The sequence below is a fragment of the Halichoeres trimaculatus genome, unplaced genomic scaffold (genome assembly GCF_033239565.1).
Source record: "Halichoeres trimaculatus isolate MK-OKI-2021-1 unplaced genomic scaffold, fHalTri1.1 fHalTri1_scaffold_18, whole genome shotgun sequence".
Lineage (NCBI taxonomy): Eukaryota > Metazoa > Chordata > Actinopteri > Labriformes > Labridae > Halichoeres > Halichoeres trimaculatus.
Window position 1 is genome coordinate 28,819,567 of NW_027437196.1, and position 19,854 is coordinate 28,839,420.

Genomic DNA, 19,854 nt, shown 5'->3' on the forward strand with positions numbered 1-19,854 from the left:
GATAAAGTTAAAAGCTGTAATGTATTGATGAGTATGGGTTTCACATAATAATGATATTCAGACGTATAAAATATCTTTATTTTTTTATACACACAGAGACCCCACATTATAATTCTCCTTTTAAGTTACTGATCCACTAAGATCACACTTGTCTTTGCTTACTGGCTAACTATCCAGTATTTTCTGTTATAAATTGCCTCTGTTCTTCGTTGATGTGTTGTAAGCATTTTGTATATAATTTTATTCAGGCAACTTGGAGGGCAGACCGGGGTCCTTAGGATTTTGCGTATTTGCGTTCATGCCTTTATGCGGGCAGCCTGGGGTCCTCAAAGTTGTATATCCCGAACGGAGATTCCGCGATTGTTTAAAAGCATCTTCAAAACATCTTATAAGTTATCAGTGATGCATTCTTGAGGAAGTAAGTACTTTAATAGCTTACACGTTATCTTTAAGGAGTGTTCAGAGGGGAATAAACATTTAGTTTGTTTGTTTATGTGGCAGGAATTTTGGCTCTTATTTCCCTTACGTTGCACTGCTAATGCTAAATAGCTAGTGGGCGCATCATTAACGTCTGGTAGACACTGTCTTTGATTCACCTTCTGTTATTTATTGTTTCAGATACCATACACTGCCAGCCCTGTTGAGATGCACTACTGATAAGTGGCTGTTGGACGTTGATGTCACACACATTTATTCATCCTCTTCGTTCATTCAATCTCCATGCATCCGGCCGTTGCTGTAATGCTGTTTCTTAAAGGATACATAAAAGACTGAACTGTGGACTGTGTATCTGCCTTTACTCTCTGACCGGAGTATCTGTGTGGATAAAGTGTCCAAGCATTATTCATCATAGAAACACAGATGTCAGTAGCTTCAACAGTTCCACTACAACAACCCAGCACTTTACCTGTAACTACTGATCAACACCTGGAACTGGACTAGATTATAAAATGCACACTAGTAGAGGGTAGTTACACAGTAAGTAAAGCCAACAAGTGTGCACTTTATAATCCAGCCCGGTTCCAGTTGTTGACCAGTAGTTACAGGTAAAGTTGTGGGTAGTTACACAGTAAGTAAAGCCAACAAGTGTGCACTTTAAAATCCAGCCCGGTTCCAGTTGTTGACCAGTAGATACAGGTAAAGTAGTGGGTAGTTACACAGTAAGTAAAGCCAACAAGTGTGCACTTTAAAATCCAGCCCGGTTCCAGTTGTTGACCAGTAGTTACAGGTAAAGTAGTGGGTAGTTACACAGTAAGTAAAGCCAACAAGTGTGCACTTTAAAATCCAGCCCGGTTCCAGTTGTTGACCAGTAGTTACAGGTAAAGTAGTGGGTAGTTACACAGTAAGTAAAGCCAACAAGTGTGCACTTTAAAATCCAGCCCGGTTCCAGTTGTTGACCAGTAGTTACAGTAAAGTAGTGGGTAGTTACACAGTAAGTAAAGCCAACAAGTGTGCACTTTAAAATCCAGCCCGGTTCCAGTTGTTGACCAGTAGTTACAGGTAAAGTAGTGGGTAGTTACACAGTAAGTAATGCCAACAAGTGTGCACTTTAAAATCCAGCCCGGTTCCAGTTGTTGACCAGTAGTTACAGGTAAAGTAGTGGGTTGTCGCAGTGGAAGTACTGGACAGTTAGACAGTAAGCAGAGGCAAGTGTTAACTTAATGGCCGGGTTACTTAAAAGGTGAATTACTATGTGGGGTCTCTGTGTGTTTAAAAAAATAAAGTTTTTTTTTTTTACATCTGCAAGTCTTATCTTTATTGTGTGAAACACATACTCATCAATACATTACAGTGTTTAGGTTCATCATTGGTCTACTTTATTCACCATACTGATTGTTAAGAGGAAGTGGCACATTAACAGCAAAAGCATATGCCCAGGAAAATAACACTGTTTTGACAAGTTCATGGTAAGACACGGGAAACTACACTGTAAGACGAGAGCGTAACTACCCCATAGATACCGCAAAATGTCATGGTACATGTGTAAGAGTTACCCCTACAGTTGAGGAAACTACACTGTAAGAGACGGGAAACTACACTGTAAGACGAGAGCGTAACTACCCGATAGGTACCGCAAAATGTCAAGGTACATGTGTGAGAGTTACCCCTACAGTTGACGAAACTACACTGTAAGAGACGGGAAACTACACTGTAAGACGCGGGCTGTAATCTAAAGTGCTACCGGAAAACCTTAGTTGGTGCAACAAAGTGCTACAAGTTATTCAGCCAAGTTATTTATTTATTTATTTATTTTCAAATAATGTTGAATAATCTAGCCAACAAAGTAAGGATTAAACAACGAGGAAGCGTGCATTAGACCGTTCTAAGGCACGACGGGGAGTGGGAACACCACGACGCGCAGCGGAGTGGTGTTACTCCGCGCACGCAGAGGGACAGAGGTGAAACTGTTGCTGTATCAGCCAATAATGGCATGATCTCACACCCATCACTGATAAAACAACAGTTTGCTACTATATGAAAATGGCGTGATTATGTGTTATTTTTAAAGGCATTATTGAACTGGCTCGAGTGGGCCAGTGGAGCGCGCAGTCAGCTGACCCGGAGCCTTTCAGTTTCACTTGTTTGGTCTCTGGGGCTCTTTCTAATTGTCTGTTGTCATCCTCAGTGAGAATGAATGTTGTAATCATCCAGATAAATATCAGACATGTTTGAAAATTATCGGGGCGGCTCCGACGAGTCTGTGAGACGATCGTGGGGCTAAAGATTCATCTGTCAACCACTCACACTAGAAGATAATCTTGCCCGAACGTCGGGGCTGATTTTAGCCCCCGACCAGATTTCTTCCCCGATTGTCGGGAGGACCGAATCTGGGTTAAATCGGGCGAGAATCCTGTACTGTGAGCCAGGCTTTATAGAGACGGGGCCCAGTAGGAGCGCAGGCTGCCCTCACATGCGTTGAAATGTGTGTGACGCGTTGCTATGGTAACGCGCACAGCGGAGTGATACAACGGTGATTTAACTTGCCGAACTAACTTTTTAACTGGCGTGCATTAGACCAATCTAAGGCACGCCAGTTGATATTGGAATTCTCACTGACCATGGTATAACCACAGTTAATTGCTACAACCCAATTAGTTCTGAAAATTGACTAAGAGCTGGGTCTGAGACCTTCTGACTCATTTGACCCCTGAGGACAAAGAGGAGAAGGCTCAGATTAAGGCCTAAGTGTTCCCTGAACAGATGAGTCTTCAGACATCTCTTGAAGTAGAAAGAGACTCTGTGGATCATATAGAGTTTGGTAATTCATTTCACCATTTGGGAACAACAGAGCAGAAGGGTCTGGCTAGAGATTTGGAGCCGTGCTGGGCTGAGAGCACCAGGCGTCTTTCACAAGCAGAGCGTAGTTTCAAAATATGCCTCTTCTTTTAGTACCAAGATTCTGTACTCAAAGAGTTACTTAATGATTAAGATCTGATAATTATCAAGGCTTAATTTGATGCAGTTTAAGGTTGTCCACAGAATTTATTTTACCAAAATTTATCCCAATATCACGAGTGTGTTGCACTGCTGAAAGTTTATAATGTCCAGAGACACCACACTGTCAAACGTCACGTTTCTCACAAACTTTCCTGTGAGATCTCACAAGGGGGCGACTAAAGCTGTGCTTCCACCAAGCAGACTGATTCAGTTCGTCTCAGTACGGTGCGCTTTTTGCTGCGTTTCCACTGACTCATCCCGGGACAGATCCCTAAAAACCGAGACGAGCCGGCCTACTTTTTTGGGACCCTTCCGTATGGGTGACTGAACGGATCTGCTCTCGGGAGGTGGAGCAACACACTGCAGACCATTGATTGGTCTAAAAGAATCGTCACTTACCCCGCAGCGGCTGCAATCCTCCTGGTGGCACACAGTCTTCTCTGAAACAAAGCTTGATTGTTCTCTGTATCAAAGAGCTACATGCCAATCACAGAGAGGATGAAATGCTGCATGTCTTCCATCTGTGCTCTTTCTTTACTGTGTCGCGTTTTTCTTCTTTGTTGGATTTGATAGCGGGGTAAGCTGCTACGGCGTCACGCTATTGTTTAACAGCTTCCGGCATCTGGCTTACACGCCGCCTACCACAAGAGGGCACAGTTTGCTGTGGAAACACAAACTGGATCAGGCTTCACTGTACCAAACCGTCCCAAACCATACTGAACCGACCCGGACTGCTTGGTGAAAACGAGGCTTGAAATTCAGGGTTGACTGCATCTGACAACAGGAGCTGTACTACAATGAAGCAGACTAGCATAGCTCAGAAGAGCTCATGTCCTTAGTCTGAAAATCCAGCCTGACCAAACTTTTAATTGAATAGTTCTGCTTTACACCGTGGTCAGACTCAAATACTGAGCAGGCTGATCTGACACTAGTGTGAAGACAAACCAAAGCCAAAAATGGGACATTTGACCTCAAGTATTTATTAAACCCTGGATTTGAACACATTACATCCCTCCTATCAGTGAGGTAAACTCCATATGCCCTCTATTAGTCAGGTTTCCCTGTAAAAAAAACATCTGTGAGAACTTACACAAGCACTAGCCAAATACAAAATGATGTTTATTTAGTTTGTCCATTCAGTGGTACTGTAGAAAAATGGCAGTGCCTTATCATTGCTGTTGTCTGCCGTGATGGCTCAAACTTCATCTTTGTGGTAAAACCAGTGGGGCAGACTCCAACACGTGTTCATGAAGTAAGATCATTTCCCACAGGCAGCAGGGCAAAGATTGCACGCAGTGATCCATCACTGCTTCAGATGGCTGCAGATTGAACACTATCAAGAGAGAGGAAATGAGGGGGAAAACACCTCCAGCCCCACAGTGACTGAGAGAGAAACAAAAACACGTTTTACATGAGACAGAGAGGAAAGAGCTGCTGAGCCCTCAGCAGACACAGCAGCTAATAATTAAGATGAGTAATGTTTTACTTCAGTACACAGGCTCCAAACAAACAACACTGCCTCTCTGGGAATGAGTAAGTACAGGTAGAGGAGGAACCAAAGAGCACTATATGAGGAAGTCTATAAATACCCAGGTAGGCGATGCATCAATAATGTGCTTAACTTATATTTTTAGGTCCTGGTCTCGTCCTGAGCAACTTAATCATCACAAGAAGACTCTCAGCTGGTATGAACAGCTCTCTGCAGGTGGCTTTGTGCACTTTATTCCTTCATTCAGATCCAGATCAGCTCTCAGTAAGCAGATACTCTCCTTAAACATACAAAACATACAAAACAAAATCCTCTAACTTTCATTTCTGTTCGTCTAAAGTGACGAACAGAAGTGGTTAGAGAAACTTTCCCTCCAGGTCCCTGAGCCAAGAGCAAAATGGAAATAAGAGATTGGAAATAAAGGTGGTGAATACTAACGGGTTAGAGCAAAGTAAAAGTTCAGGGAGAAGAAACAAAAGAAGTTCTTTTTCTTAAGCACTTACCTAAACTGAACCAAATGTAACCGGCTGGTCAGCGGTGATGTGCTGCAGCTGGGGCGGAACCAATGATTGGCTCAACAGGTGTTGGGGGGGAGATAAATTTCGGCCAGACATGCAGCTCGATCCTTGTTTTTCCCCGGGACCGGAGCAGGTATGAGCTGTATGTTCAATGATCGCTGTTGTTTTACTGTACGGTAATTATTTTATTGTCGTTAAAAGGTTTGGCATGGCGGTGTAAGCCCCGACGTGTTGGTGCTGACGGTGGAGCGGAGCCCAGTGTTACGTGCGGTGTAGCACTGGAGTGAGGTCAGGACAGCCGAGGTAATAGATGCTGTAGCTCACACAGTCCATGTGTCTCCCGTTGTACAGTGAATTAAGCTCAGCTTCTCTTTTACAGTTTGCCGCTGTTGCCTTGTTTCGCTTGTTTTTTGCTTGTCTTTTCCCCTTGTCCTTTTTGGTTTGTTTCCTTGTCCTTTTCGCTTGTTTTTCTAGCCTTATCTTCCTTGTTTTTTCGGTTCATATTCCCGTTTGTTCTTTGTTAGCTTTTGGTCATTTTAGTTAAGTTTCATCTCAGTTGTTTCCTCTTACGTATGCTCTTTTGGTCTCTAAGTTAATCTTTGGTTTAGTTTGTGGAGACACTGCGCAGGTCAGATATAGCTACAGGGATGTTGCTTGCGAGCTAGTTAGCTTTGGATGTTGTAGGGGTGACTGGGGGGATGGACCTTTCGTTTGTTGGCATGCCTATTTAGTACTGGTTGTGTTTCATTGTTTATGGTCTGTCTAATCAGTTCCTTCGTCCATCCAGGGGTGTCTGCTCGAATTACATTCCAGAGTTCGTCCTTGTGCTTATTTATTAAATAAAGAAACCTATTTTTATACTGTACTAAAGAAAATAAAGTTTGTATTTATATTTTTCTAACACTGTCTCTGTATTCATTTGTGCACGTGCCTACGTTATCTTTAAAGGGGAAACCCTCTGTTGAAGGGTCGTAGATTGCTGGCAAAGTTAAATACTCTTTAGGTGAAAGTCCCAAGGTGGCGTTGTTGGAACCTTTAACACCAGAAGTCCCTCACCGGTCCTAACTTGGTCACACAAAGAAACAACTGCAACATTATAAAACAAGACGTCAAATTACAGTCAGTCAAAGTCCTGATCAATCAATTTAAACTGTTTAAGAGGCTCTGAGGTGAAATAAGGTCTACGTTTAGTTCTGGGGATATAAATTCACTCCTTGAAACAGTCCAGTGTTCGGCCAGTCGAAGCAGTTCGGACTTTGACTGATAGATAAATGTTTGTCTCTCGGCCTCATCTCCTTTCCAGGGTCGTCTGCAGTGAAGCAAAGCCCCATCACAACCTAGCCTTGCAGAATTTTACAAAAACGGCAGCAATTGTCTAACGCCATTATCACAGCTGTTTCTCGTGTTCCTGTAGTTGATCGTCTATTGTTTCTCAGCAGCGGCACACATAAGCTACGTCATACTGTGGCTTGATGTGGATTGGTCTGTGGTGAGTGTCAACAAGAATGGTTGTCCAATCACCAGCTGCTGATTTTTTCGAAGGTCCTGCCTCTGAAAACAAATCCAAAGAGCTGCTACCCAGATGGACTAGTCAAATATTTCTGTGGCATATATATGAAACTGTTTGTCTGGCGTGTCAGGTTAAACAAAACCAGCACAGGCTGAATCTCTTCATGCTAACAGGCTAACTGCAGTGCTACACATAAAGATGGCCGCCTTTCTTCTCCTTCTATGATGTCATTTATCGGTGCCTGAATGTAGTTCCCAGGGATGTTTTACCAGGGGTGCTTCTCAAAGCTCCAAAGTTCCATCCACGCCTCCTCCACTTGCCTCCTCCACTTGCGTCTTAGTCCCGCCCACCAGAGATGCATGCCAGAGACGCGAGGAAACAAAGAGAGGAGAGAGGAGACGAGGAGGTTCATTTTATGAGCATTGAGATGTCCTCTCCTCCGGAGCGTCACATGACGTCAGTCTTGTAGTGATGGCGGCGTCACAGCTGGATAAACCGGTCTGAATGCACGGGAGAAACTAAATTAAGGAAAATAATGTAAACAACAGGGCGCTCGACCACGGAAAATTCATTTTCACTTTTAGATCAGTTTAACATGAATATGTTCATGAATGATAAAGAAAAATGTCACGTTTTCCCAGGCCCAGAGTGATAGTTTTTAATTCTTATATTGGGGCCACTTTGTGTTCATAAATAATGTGTTTATTCTGCTATAAGCACTGCTTAGCGCACTGGTGGGACAGGAGGAGAGAGAAGTGGAGCTGTGTGCAGCGGTGCCTTTCATCCATTACGCGCACGCAGAGGGACAGAGGTGAAACTGTTGCTGTATCAGCCAATAATGGCGTGATCTCACACCCATCACTGATAAAACAACAGTTTGCTACGGTATGAAAATGGTTATGTGTTATTTTTAAAGGCATTATTGAACTGGCTCGAGTGGGCCAGTGGAGCGCGCAGTCAGCTGACCCGGAGCCTTTCAGTTTCACTTTAAGCCTTGTTGTCTGTTGTCCGGTCTCTGGGGCTCTTTCTAATTGTCTGTTCTCATCCTCAGTGAGAATGAATGTTGTAATCATCCAGATAAATATCAAACATGTTTGAAAATTATCGGGGCGGCTCCGACGAGTCTGTGAGATGACCGTGGGGCTAAAGATTCATCTGTCAACCGCTCACACTAGAAGATAATCTTTGCCGAACGTCGGGGTTGATTTTAGTCCCAGACCAGATTTCTTCCCGATTGTCGGGAGGACCGAATCTGGGTTAAATCGGGCGAGAATCCTGAAGTGCGAGCCAGGCTTTACACTTAAACAGCGTATCTTGCTCCATGGTGCTCACGTTTCACACATGTAGACAGCTGACGCTTTATAGCCGGCTCTGATACGTCACAAGGGGGCGTGTCTGTCAGTGAAAAGACTTCCGCGAAGCCTGCTCTTGTGTTTCCTCGATTATGCCTCCTCCAGCTCAGTCTCCTCTCTCCTCTCCTCTCTCCTCCGAGCACATTTGGCGCTTTGGAATGTCCTCCAATATGGCTGCTCACAAAGTACTTCCGGTGTCGCGGAGGAGAGAGGAGATAGGAGACTGCATTTTGGCACATTGGGAAGCACCCCAGGAACTACAACTTTCTGTACCTTAGTAGGAAGTAAATTATGAAACACTTGTCGTACTTTGGTGGTTACCCCACTTTTTATTATCATCATGTTTGACAATATTTTACATTCTTTGTCATTGATATGGCATCAGAAAAATGTATCCCCCAACTACGTGACATCACCAAGAACAACAAAACACATTAACAATATAAGACACAAAGATACATGTATTACAATTATTCAATGTAATTGGAAGTAAAATTAAAGTAACATGGATCTGTGTTGTAAAAATTAATCAATTTTTTTTATCACCAAGATCTTCTTCTTGTTCTCTTAAGTATTTGACATTTTAAAGACAAAAAAGCAACTAGGTTATATAAACTGAAATAAGATCAAACTAAAGGGGGAGAGAAGAAGGGTCAAATGAGAGAGAAGGAAGAAAGAGAAGCAACCAATAAAAATAAATAAATAAAAAAAGAGATACTAAACAAAACACCTTAGGTTTGCATGGTGCTCCCTGAAGTGACTGTCAGCCTTTTTGTCATGATCACAAATTTTCAGTTCACTTCCTTTCCAACGTAATAAGCTGACTCATCTTTTTCTGATCATAAGTTGCCCCCCCATTTCACTAGTCAAGCTTTCCATCTGATATATTTGTTATACTGTTTCTCTCCATTTGTGTATCAATGACGTGTTATTTGAAGCCAGATTCTTGATACTTGTCTCCAAGTTGATATTTGGTTTCACCATTTGACAGTTATATGGGGCTGATTCTTTACTTGGTTAATAATGGTGTTAATGTCATACCAGATACTATAACACCAACAGAAATGCAAACTACACATTTAAACAAACATCTAACATGTTGATTTAACAAGTTTAAAGCTGTTTTTTAATGCGTACATCATACCTACTCTTATTCATCTCTGTCCCACTGACAGATAGAGTTTAGACCTGTAGATGTCCTCTGATAGCAAGAGAGGGGGCAATTATTCTTTCAAATTTAACAGGTAGCTGAACGCTGAAGTCTAAAGGCTGGTACACATCACAGGATTCTCCAAAACTTCACACATTTAGAGAGCACACACTTGATGATAACAAAAGACAGATCACAGCAGATTTCTCTCTCCTGATCTCACAGTGTGTGGTCTGCACTCTGAGGACACCACACACTAACAGATTCTTCAGCAGAGCTTCAGCTTCTTCACGCTCAATATTCCAAATCTCACGTCACTTAACAAAACGGGACTTTGGGGTAAACAAAAGGGCAGACGTACAGTAAAAAGCAAAGATGTTTGTTTTGGGACTCTGGAATTTCAAAAACACACACACACAAAAAAAGGATGATGGAAAAGGTTGTGGAGACGGCGGGGATATGGGCTGTATGTGTAACAATATGAGTTGGAGGTGAGTAAAGTCATTTATTTATTATCCTCTTTGGTCAGTCAGCTGGGTCAGCTAGCCTCTTGATTGGCTTTGCTGAGGTACATGTGACATTACACGCTGTACCTGCTCTGCTCCTCTCAGAGCACCACACATACTACAGAATTCTTAGTCACAAATATTAAACATGTTCATTATCTACGACCTTTGAATCGGAGGCCTTCCAAGCGGCTCCAACCAAAAGAAATCACGCTTAACACACCCCACACCCAGAGGGGGGTGCAAACGAGGCGACCTTGGGCCTCACGCTATGGAGGCCTTGCGCCTGCACACGGTGCTTTGCGACATTGTGACGTTAAGTTTGTGAGAGTCAGCAAGCTGAAAAAAATGACGAGAGAATGAGACAGAGGGAGAAAGTTTGCATCGGGGAATGAGAGGAGGAAAAAAAGGAGGAGGGAAGAAGCTTGAATGGCCTCCATGCAAGGTTCATTTGTCAATTTTTAAAAACGTGAATCGAGTGATGCTGCAGAGACTACGGTTATTGTTAGCGATGAAGCTAGCACTAGCTCTCGAGCAGGAGCTAACGTCGTCCGTGCTAGCGGTAGCACCAGCATGTCTGTCGTTGCAACCATTGCAGACTCGGAGGAGCACGTCAATGCGGAGGAAACGGACGAGGAGGGGGATGATTTTAGCTCGGAGGCGGACGACGAGGGGACCACTGACACTAACGTTTCCAGCAGCAGCACCGTCAGTAACGTTACCCCACTGCCACCCCCACCCCCAGGTGATGATGGGCAGCAGCAAGGATGCAGAAACCGCGCCAGGAGATGAGTACACAACAGGTGATGAAGCAAACGTTGGTCAGTTAGTAAGTGTGTGTCTGACATGGAGTGTATGAGATGAGTAGCATTGATGCTGAACTCAGTTGTGTTAATATTTCTCTCCTACTGTTTTTCAGTGCTCTGCTACCAGTCCATCATCAGCCTGCTGTCAATGTCAGTGACCACACCCAGCTCTCCTAGTGACCAGCTGCTGACCAGCTGCTAACCAGCCTGAGTCTGACTTTCGACTTTTGTGGTGAGTGTGTGTCTGACATTGAGTGTATGAGCTGAGCAGCATTGATGCTGAACTTAATTAAACTACACAACCAGTCTGAGTCTGTCCTTCTCCTTCTGAAATCCTTCACTAGTGTATTGGTGTTCTCTGAGTGATTAGATGTGACGTGCCATGGAGCACTCCTGACTTCGCCTTAGGCCTCACCTTAGACTTCGCCTTGGGCTTCACAAATCTCCCAGTCCCCCCTGCCCACACCACAGGAAAATCACACATTATGTCATCAGACAATCAGGCCTTTGCTGGCTTTGATCGCAAGGAGATCGGGACAAAAATCAGCCCCATTATCCTGTAAAAAATCCACCTTAAATGATTTACATATATATATATATATATATATATATATATATATATATATATATATATATATATATATATATATATATATATATATATATATATATATATATATAGATATACAGATAGATAGATAGATAGATAGATAGATAGATAGATAGATAGATAGATAGATAGATAGATTAGTGCTGGGCAAGTTAATGCGTTATTTTCGCGTTAACCCATCATCGCAGTTGAATATTTTATCGCATATTAGTGCATGTTGCTCACATGCTTTTATTTTGTAAACATCTGTTGCTGACTGCGGTGGAACCGGAAGTGAAAGTGGCGGAAAAACACGATGAGTAACCAAATCAAGCATGGAGAAGAGGGGCAACACCACGGAACTTAAAGGCGCTCGCCGCTTAGTAAATCAGTCCGTGCGCACGGCGTGCCAGATATAAACAAACGCAGGTAGTCTGCCAGGACGAAGAGACACGATGAGAACTAGAGCCTTATTTAGCGGTGTTTTTGTGTGAAAGTAACTGAAAATTCTCTAAATAAAGCATGAATGCAGACCGATATCAGATTTTTTCGGTGGGAGTCAGTTTATTTGTGTTTTTGGTCAAGTAAAATATGGCCCCGTCTGAGTGCAGAGGAAACCAGCAGAGGAGCAGGGAGGGGGTGTTTGGTGCGTGCGCTCTGGGCTTCTGCTGCACAAAAACACTGCTGTAGGGGTAATTTCTGCCCTAAACCTTGTGATAGGACCCAACTTGTTCCATCCTGGAGGATCACTTTAATGCCCTGACAGTGGCAATAAGCTTTAATTTTGTATTTACATTTTGTAAATTTGATTTGCACTTAATATGTGATTTAACTACTACTGTATAACAAGTACTGATTTAGTGTTTGCATGACAGATGTTATGGCACTTACGTTCATATGGAAGAACATTCCAATAAAAGTGCACTATACACTGCTTTTGAATTCATTGTTAGATTGTGAATTTACAATTAAATTAATTATGATTAATCAGGGAAATCATGCGATTAATTACAATTGAAAGTTTTAATCATTGCCCAGCCCTTATATATATATATATATATATATATATATATATATATATATATATATATATATATATATATATATATATATATATATATATATATATATATATATATATATTCACCTGTCAATCTTCATTAATCGTGACATACAATCCTGTTTTTAACCTCTAATAACTAATGAAAAAGAAACTTTTCAGAAAAAAGGAGGACCTGAGCTGCCCAATATTATCTTCACATCACAACAGTATAGTTTGACAGCATACTGATGTGAAAAACATTTCTACCCATGGTATTTCTCTTTGAAAGTTTTACCCCAGCTCATTTGGAATGACTGGGGAGACAGAGTTTTTAGCCTATACTGCAGCCAGCCACTAGGGAGAGCAGTTTTTGGGGAGACCTCACGTGCGAGATGACGTCTATTTTATTTTACAGTCTATGTGCTAGGACAGTAGGTGGTTTGGAAAACATGCAGTGAGTGCTGCTTAAAAATGCTTTGAGGTAAAAAAAAAAAAAAAAAAAAAAATGCTTTGAGGTGTATTATCGCGTCTTCCTCAAAGCAGTGTGGCCATGAGCAATAACAAACTCATCATGATTTGACAAGTGGTGAAAAAAAACAACAAAAATGAGAAATATTCAGTTTAAATCAAAGGTAAAATATGTCTTCATTAAAAATCATCTCCCTCCTCACTTTGTTGATACGAGCTCTTCAGTCTGAGGATGAGAAATGTCTGATTTTAAAACAAACACACTCACAGGCTTTAACCACAGGAAGCGTAAAGAGCTCTGACAGGGAGCGCAGCACAGTACAATCCAAGTGACAGGAAGGCTGCTGACGAGGTTAATGGGGCTTTTTAGATAAAGTAACAACAGGATGGGGAGAGGACCCTACATGTTAGTGGTGATTACTCTCAGGGCCTCTAAAAGCTTCCACACAACACTAACTTTGAGCACGTCTGATGAACATCCGCTCTGCTTTCAGGGACACACTCACTGCTGATGGATGACCACCTACAGGCCTCCACACTCGTAGAGACGTCACGGTTACACGCTGCTCCCTAACTTTACCTGTTAATGACTCCATGTCCGCCCCACTGCATCATTAAATGTGCAATTATGTGGAGTGAAACAGAGAGTGCGGTGGTGAGTGCAGAGCAGTGTTTGTGTGTTTGAGTTGATGAGTCCACAGAATGAGGTTTCTGACTCATTAGACTGTGAAATAAAGACCTCACAGGAGGAGTTCCCCGGCTCAGGAAAGCCCTGGAGATTATTTTTAGCTTGCATCGTGTCAGAGACTCAGTGACTCAGTGATATTCAACTGCATGTTTCCAGCCACAGCCTTTCAGTCTTTGAATGCAGATAATTAGAGGCTCGCACAGTCACAGAGGATCAAAGTGAGTCACACAGTCCAGACTCAGCACACACTACCAGCTCAGATTGAAAACTAATAATTTACCTGAAATGTGTTTTCTTCCTTTATGCTTCAGATCAGCTGTTCTAGACCAAACTGACACAAAATACTGACCTGGTTTATTCATTCAGCAACCGAAAACTACACCTCTGATTCCAGGCTGCAGCATAGGCCATGAAGACTGTATCCAGCTTCAGTTCAGCGGAAACAAACCATAAAATCAAAACTTACTACAAATGAACTTTTTCCAAACATTGTTCTGATCTTATGCTGATCTCTGTCTTGCAGTTATCTGCAGTTCACTGAGTGCAGTGGTGTAGGTTTGATTTGGACAGTGGTGGGGGCAAAGCCAGCACCAGCACAACAATCCACCAGACTATGATTAAAAAACAGGCATTACACACAAAATAAGGAACATGGAAAATGTTTTTCATGAACAGTGGGATGTAAAAGAAATTGGCTTGGAACTAATTTAACATAAAAATCAAATAAAAAGGGGAGGAAAAAAAACAGATTTAGTCATAGTCCTTGCTAGCAAAATTCCAGATCAAAATATTTAGATTTTTTGTGGTTTCTCTTTTTCTTTAATAAAGAAATAACCAATTAACGAAAACAATTAACTACTAAAGGACTAAGACTAAAACGGATGAATACAGTAATTAAGCCTATCTATCAAATGCGTATAGGTATGTATATGCATATCTCCTCCTCAGTGGATTATTAATATTATTTTTATTAACATAAGTTTGTGTGTATGTATGAGTGTTTATGTACACATGTATGTAATATTTTTTTTTTTTGGGCGGGGGGGGGGGGGGGGGGTTATTTGCTTTGTTTGCTTTTTTTGGTTATTGATTGTTATCATTACTATTATTATTTGACACAATTCAATTCGATAAATATTGAATTTTGACTCTGATTAAAAAATAAAGTAATAAAAAAAGGAAGAAATTCAGCTTAACTGGATCAAATGAAACTGATTAAACTGAACTTAAATAACAAAAAAAAATAAAAATAAAAAAAAACCTGCTCTAATGAAAGGTTTTAAAGTAAAAGTTATTTGCTCAAGACAAAACCTTTCAATAAGAATCAACTAAATCAGAATTACTACTGAAAATCCCAGTTTTAACACGTTGTCTTCCTACTCCTTATATTCATATTAAAAAAAACAGCTCCACAACAGAGTGCCTCAGTCTTTTTTAATTTCATTTTTTAATTTATCATTTCTAAATCATCCACCATGTCCTGATTTAAGATCACCTGTTGCTGTAATCCTGCCACTCCACTGCTGTCTGACAAACAGGACAGTTCTGTTGCGTCTTCTGTTGCCTGAGGAAAGTGAAAATAACAAATAGATCATTATTAAGCATGAGAAAACAATTAGAAATGGTGTTTTGCATTAATTTGCAGTTTCCTAAGAGGAGGGGCTGTTTTCCTCAGGTGCCTTACACTTTGTTGGGTGGTCGAGCCTTCCACCTTTCTTTTCTTGCCCAACATCCAGACTGGTCTCACAGACGTATATAAGAGGCGAGGTGAAGTGGGGAAGGATTTAACCCTTTGTGAGCCACATGAGCTGCATTTTTTCCCCCTTCAATCTTAATGTTGGGGGGGGGCGCTGGCTCCTGAAGTACCGAAAATAAAGAAGAAATAAACATAGGCTACTTACAGCCTGGGACAAAAAAAACTCTCCCATCTGAATCTCTAATTTCTCCATCTATTTTCTTGTGGACCTTTTTGCAGCCAAGGTGAAAAACGCACTGCACAGAAGGGTCAGTTCAAGGGGCGGGCCTGGAGGAGTTACTTTTTTAGGATCATGACGTCATGCAGGGCAGATCGCAACTCTGCGTGTTTGAGCACACATGTTCTGAAAGCAAACTTTATCTGGAGCAAGCAAGAGAAGGAGACAATGGAATTTTCTCATATCGGGGGTGTTAGTAGACGGGCTGGGGATGCATATTACTTTTACAAAACCAGTCTAAAGTGAGTTTTGCACAATATATAATAACATTTAATACTTGTAACATGTAGATCATCATATTTGTAATAGCTGTCATTTATTAACAGTTAAACATTTAATTTACTTATAGTTTTACATGAACCTTATTAAAATATAATTTTATTTGCTGTTTTTACATAAACTATTGTCCATTCATTTCAGATTTATTTGATTGAACTACATATGTTTTTTTTTCTGATTTACATCAGAGAAACTTCAATGAACAGCAGGAAAAATCATTGGTCACCTCTCCCATAGATCTCCACTGTGTTCACCTCGCGATGCCTGCGTCGCTCTCGCAACATCATCAGAGACCAATTCCACCCAGCACACCGTTTGTTCCATCTGCTGCCTTCTGGCTGGAGGTACAGGTCACTCCCTGCTAGAACCAGCAGAATGGCTATCAGCCTCTATCCCCAGGCCATCAGACCTTTGAATGAATACCTCTCCCCCCTCCATCATCCACTACCTCACATTAACCATGACTGTGAACTGGACTTGCATTGTTGCAGTAAACAACCATCTACACCATGCTACTGCTCTGATTTCTACTCATGAATACTCTACCTTTTGTTGTGTCGTTATGTTTATATGTCTATTCCCTACCTTTTTTTTAAATTTTATTTTATTTTTTCCTGTTGCTAGGCGCTGCCCAAGTAGCTGCCTGTTGCAGCAGCTCTCTCTTCTTTGTCCATTTCTTGTAATTTTTTTCATCTCTTTTTCGTCATCTTTGTATTTGGAGTGGATCATTACTTTGTATGGTTCATTGTCGGTCATGGACACCAAACTTTTTGTGGCTTCAGTGATATTTTTACTACTTTTCTCCTGTGTTTGTCTGGAGATGCTACATGTATCCATGGCTGCATTGTTTTCATGTGAAATTAGCTGTTAGCAGCCTGTAGCATGTCAATGCTAACTAGTGTAGGGCTTGATGATTTCCCTCAAGGTGAGGAGGAGGAGGTGAGGACGACGTGCTGGTTCTCTGATGTGAGCTGGGAGGTGATGACGTGGACCTGTCCTTCCATCCATCGTTGTTGGGAATGTGGGATCTATCTCCGGTGGGATGGACGAGCTAGCTGTGCTAGCCCAGCAGCAGAGGGGCTGCCGGAGGGCAGAGTGGCATCGTGCTATTCACGGATTTGGCTGACGGAGCTGACATCGGACGCTGGCGCCACATTGGAGGAGCTTCACCTGCTGTGAGCAGACAGGATCCAGGAGACAGAGACTGAACAGACTGCTGGGGAGGCTCAGTCCTGGACCCTGTGGAGGTGGAGACTGGCTGGGCTGGAGAGTAGTAGACGGGCTGTTGTCATCTAATTTCTTATGGACATTTTTGCACTTTCTATACACTTTCTTACTTTTGTTTTCTTAAATGCTGCGGTGACTCCTGAATTTCCCCTCGGGGATAAATAAAGTATTTTCTATTCTATTCTATTCTATTCTATGAAAAGAATCAGTTTGTGCAGATTTGAAATAGCTGGTTGGGAAGAAAAACAATCTTCCTTTTTTCCCTTTTTACTGGATCAGTTAAAATGTGGTTACGTCTGATATAACTGAAGCTTTTTTTTGTACGTCGTGTTTTGTCCTTCTTTTGGTTAATCAAAGCTGCTGTCATGTCGTCCTGCCCCCTGCTGCCTCTTTGATGAAAAATAACTCCACAGTGGCTCTGAGTGGTCCATTTCACTTTGAAAAACTCCCTTTCAGACACGTCAGAAGTAATACACGCCCTTTGTCAAGTAGATTTAAAATGTCACTGAGTGTGAGTTTATGAGCTGTGCATACAGATGAACCTGGTGGGACTGATGTCAGCAGGAAACAGCATCAGAGAGCCAGCAAAGCCATGCTCTGGGACATTCAAAGCTCCACAGAGGGCTGGATGAGATGAAACAGTGCTCTGTGCAGGCCAGTGAACATGATGGACGACTTCATCACTGTCATTTGAGTCTTAAACCAAGGGGCTTATAAGGTTTCAGTCTTTAATATAAATTTAGAAACAGTTTTTAAAACTAAAAATTATTGAATTTTTAATCAACAAACAACAAAGGAATTATTACTCATCACTTAATCGCAAATGATTCATACGATTAGTTGTGCTGCAGCTCTAATTGTCCCTGTAAAAGCACTGAATCATAAAAAACTTGTTCCCTGATCTGGTTAGTGTTAGTTGGTAAACTGACCAGTCCAGTTAAACTCTGAGGGTGTGGTCGCACTGGCCATCAGACTGTGCTGTTCCCCCGCTGGAGAGTACAGCCAGCGGTCACATTGACCCAACATGAACCAAACTTTAGCAGGTATCACACACACATGGTGGCCTGCCTACGTCATCATGAAGCACCATCTCATCAGAGTCAGCGCAAAGACAGACAGAGAGCACTGCTACAGCTTTAGAGACTGTTTGACTGATGGTAAGTTGTTTTGTCTTGGCCTGTTTCAAAGAGTGAAGTTAACAAGTGGTCAAACTGCTGTTCAAAGGCCAGTCCAAACTGTCATTCTGACCCCACCTCCTTCGTCTTACCCCTTCGTCTAGCCCAGGGGTCTGCAACCTTTACTTTCCTAAGGGCCATATTGCCTCAGCTCACCTGTATAAAAGTCATTTGGGAGCCACAAAATCTACTTTATCTTCACAATAGAGACAAAAAAAGTGTTAAAAAATAAATAAATAAAAAAACCTAAACTAAGTAAAAATCTAGTGAATAATTATCTAAATGAGAATTTTTTGTGTTTATAAATGTGTATGGGTGATGTCTTATTTTTTAATATATCATAAATTGCAATAAGTTGCGAAATACTTTAAAAACGTAAAATTTCCAAAATTTGAAAATAAAACAAAAATTTGCAAAGATTTGCAAAAATTTCCAAAATTTAATACATTTTAAAAAAGTTGTAAAAAATATATATAAAATTGCAATGGTTTCCGAAAAATGCCATTTAAATAATTTGCAAAAATATGCAAAAGTCCATAAAATGTTTGAAATTTGCAAACATTTAAATCTCTGAAAATATTTGGATTCTCTTTCGTATTAATTTGAAAGGGTGTAAAAAGATTGAAGTTCGAACATTTTGCAAAATTTAAAAAAAATAAATAAATAATAATAATTAAAAAAAAAAAATCCTAAAGCTGTATGGCAAGAGGGGACACATATTAAGTTTAACAAAATTTTGTCACATGATTTTATTTAGTGTCAGTGTCTTTAATCGTTAAGACTCTCTGTAAGAAAAACAAAAATTCTCTATTTTAATTGTATCTTTTAAGAGCAATAAGGAGCCACTGTAAAGGAGTCAATGAGCCACATGAGGCTCTAGAGCCACAGGTTGAGGACCTTTGGTCCAGCCCCTTCCCCTTGGCCCTCTGTTTTAAGGACCAAGGGGAAGGGGTACAAAAAGCAACTCTTAGCAAGGAGACGCCACTCAATCCTCACTATATCATCATCTCTACACGTTCGCTGGCTGTCGTAGGCAGAACGACTGTTTCTTCACTTCCAAACCAAACACATGTTTACAAAATGATGATTAACTGATGACACATTCACAGAAAACAGACACCACCACATTTCACCACATCACATGAGCAACGAGACAGTTAAGCCATGAAAAGCAAACGTTAAGCAAATGTTACAGTATTCAGTAGCCATATGTTGTAGATTCTAAAAATCCTAGCGTTGGCCTTTCTTTGCTTATGATGCAGGTCCTGAAGCAGCTCATCTGTCCAATAACTCATTAAACGCAGCCCACTGCAGTGAAGTCTGTTCACTGCAAACCTGTCACCTCAGTCAGACAAAGACATCGATATCATTAGCTGTAGCAGTGGCTATAGCAGCGTTAGCTGGATCTCTAATGAGTGATTAAAAAAAACAACCAACGAGTCAAAGCTTGGCTAATATCAATGCGAAGAATCAAAGGATTGTATAACTTGATAAAAAAGAAAAGATATGATTAGGATAAAAAAAATGATAATTTGTTATACCGTTTGGTTTCAAGTGAGGTCTTTGTCTTTGTTTTAAAGGCTGTGTAGCCCTTCACCATGATCTTACAGAAAATTGGGACACCCCTTCACTACACACCCAAGA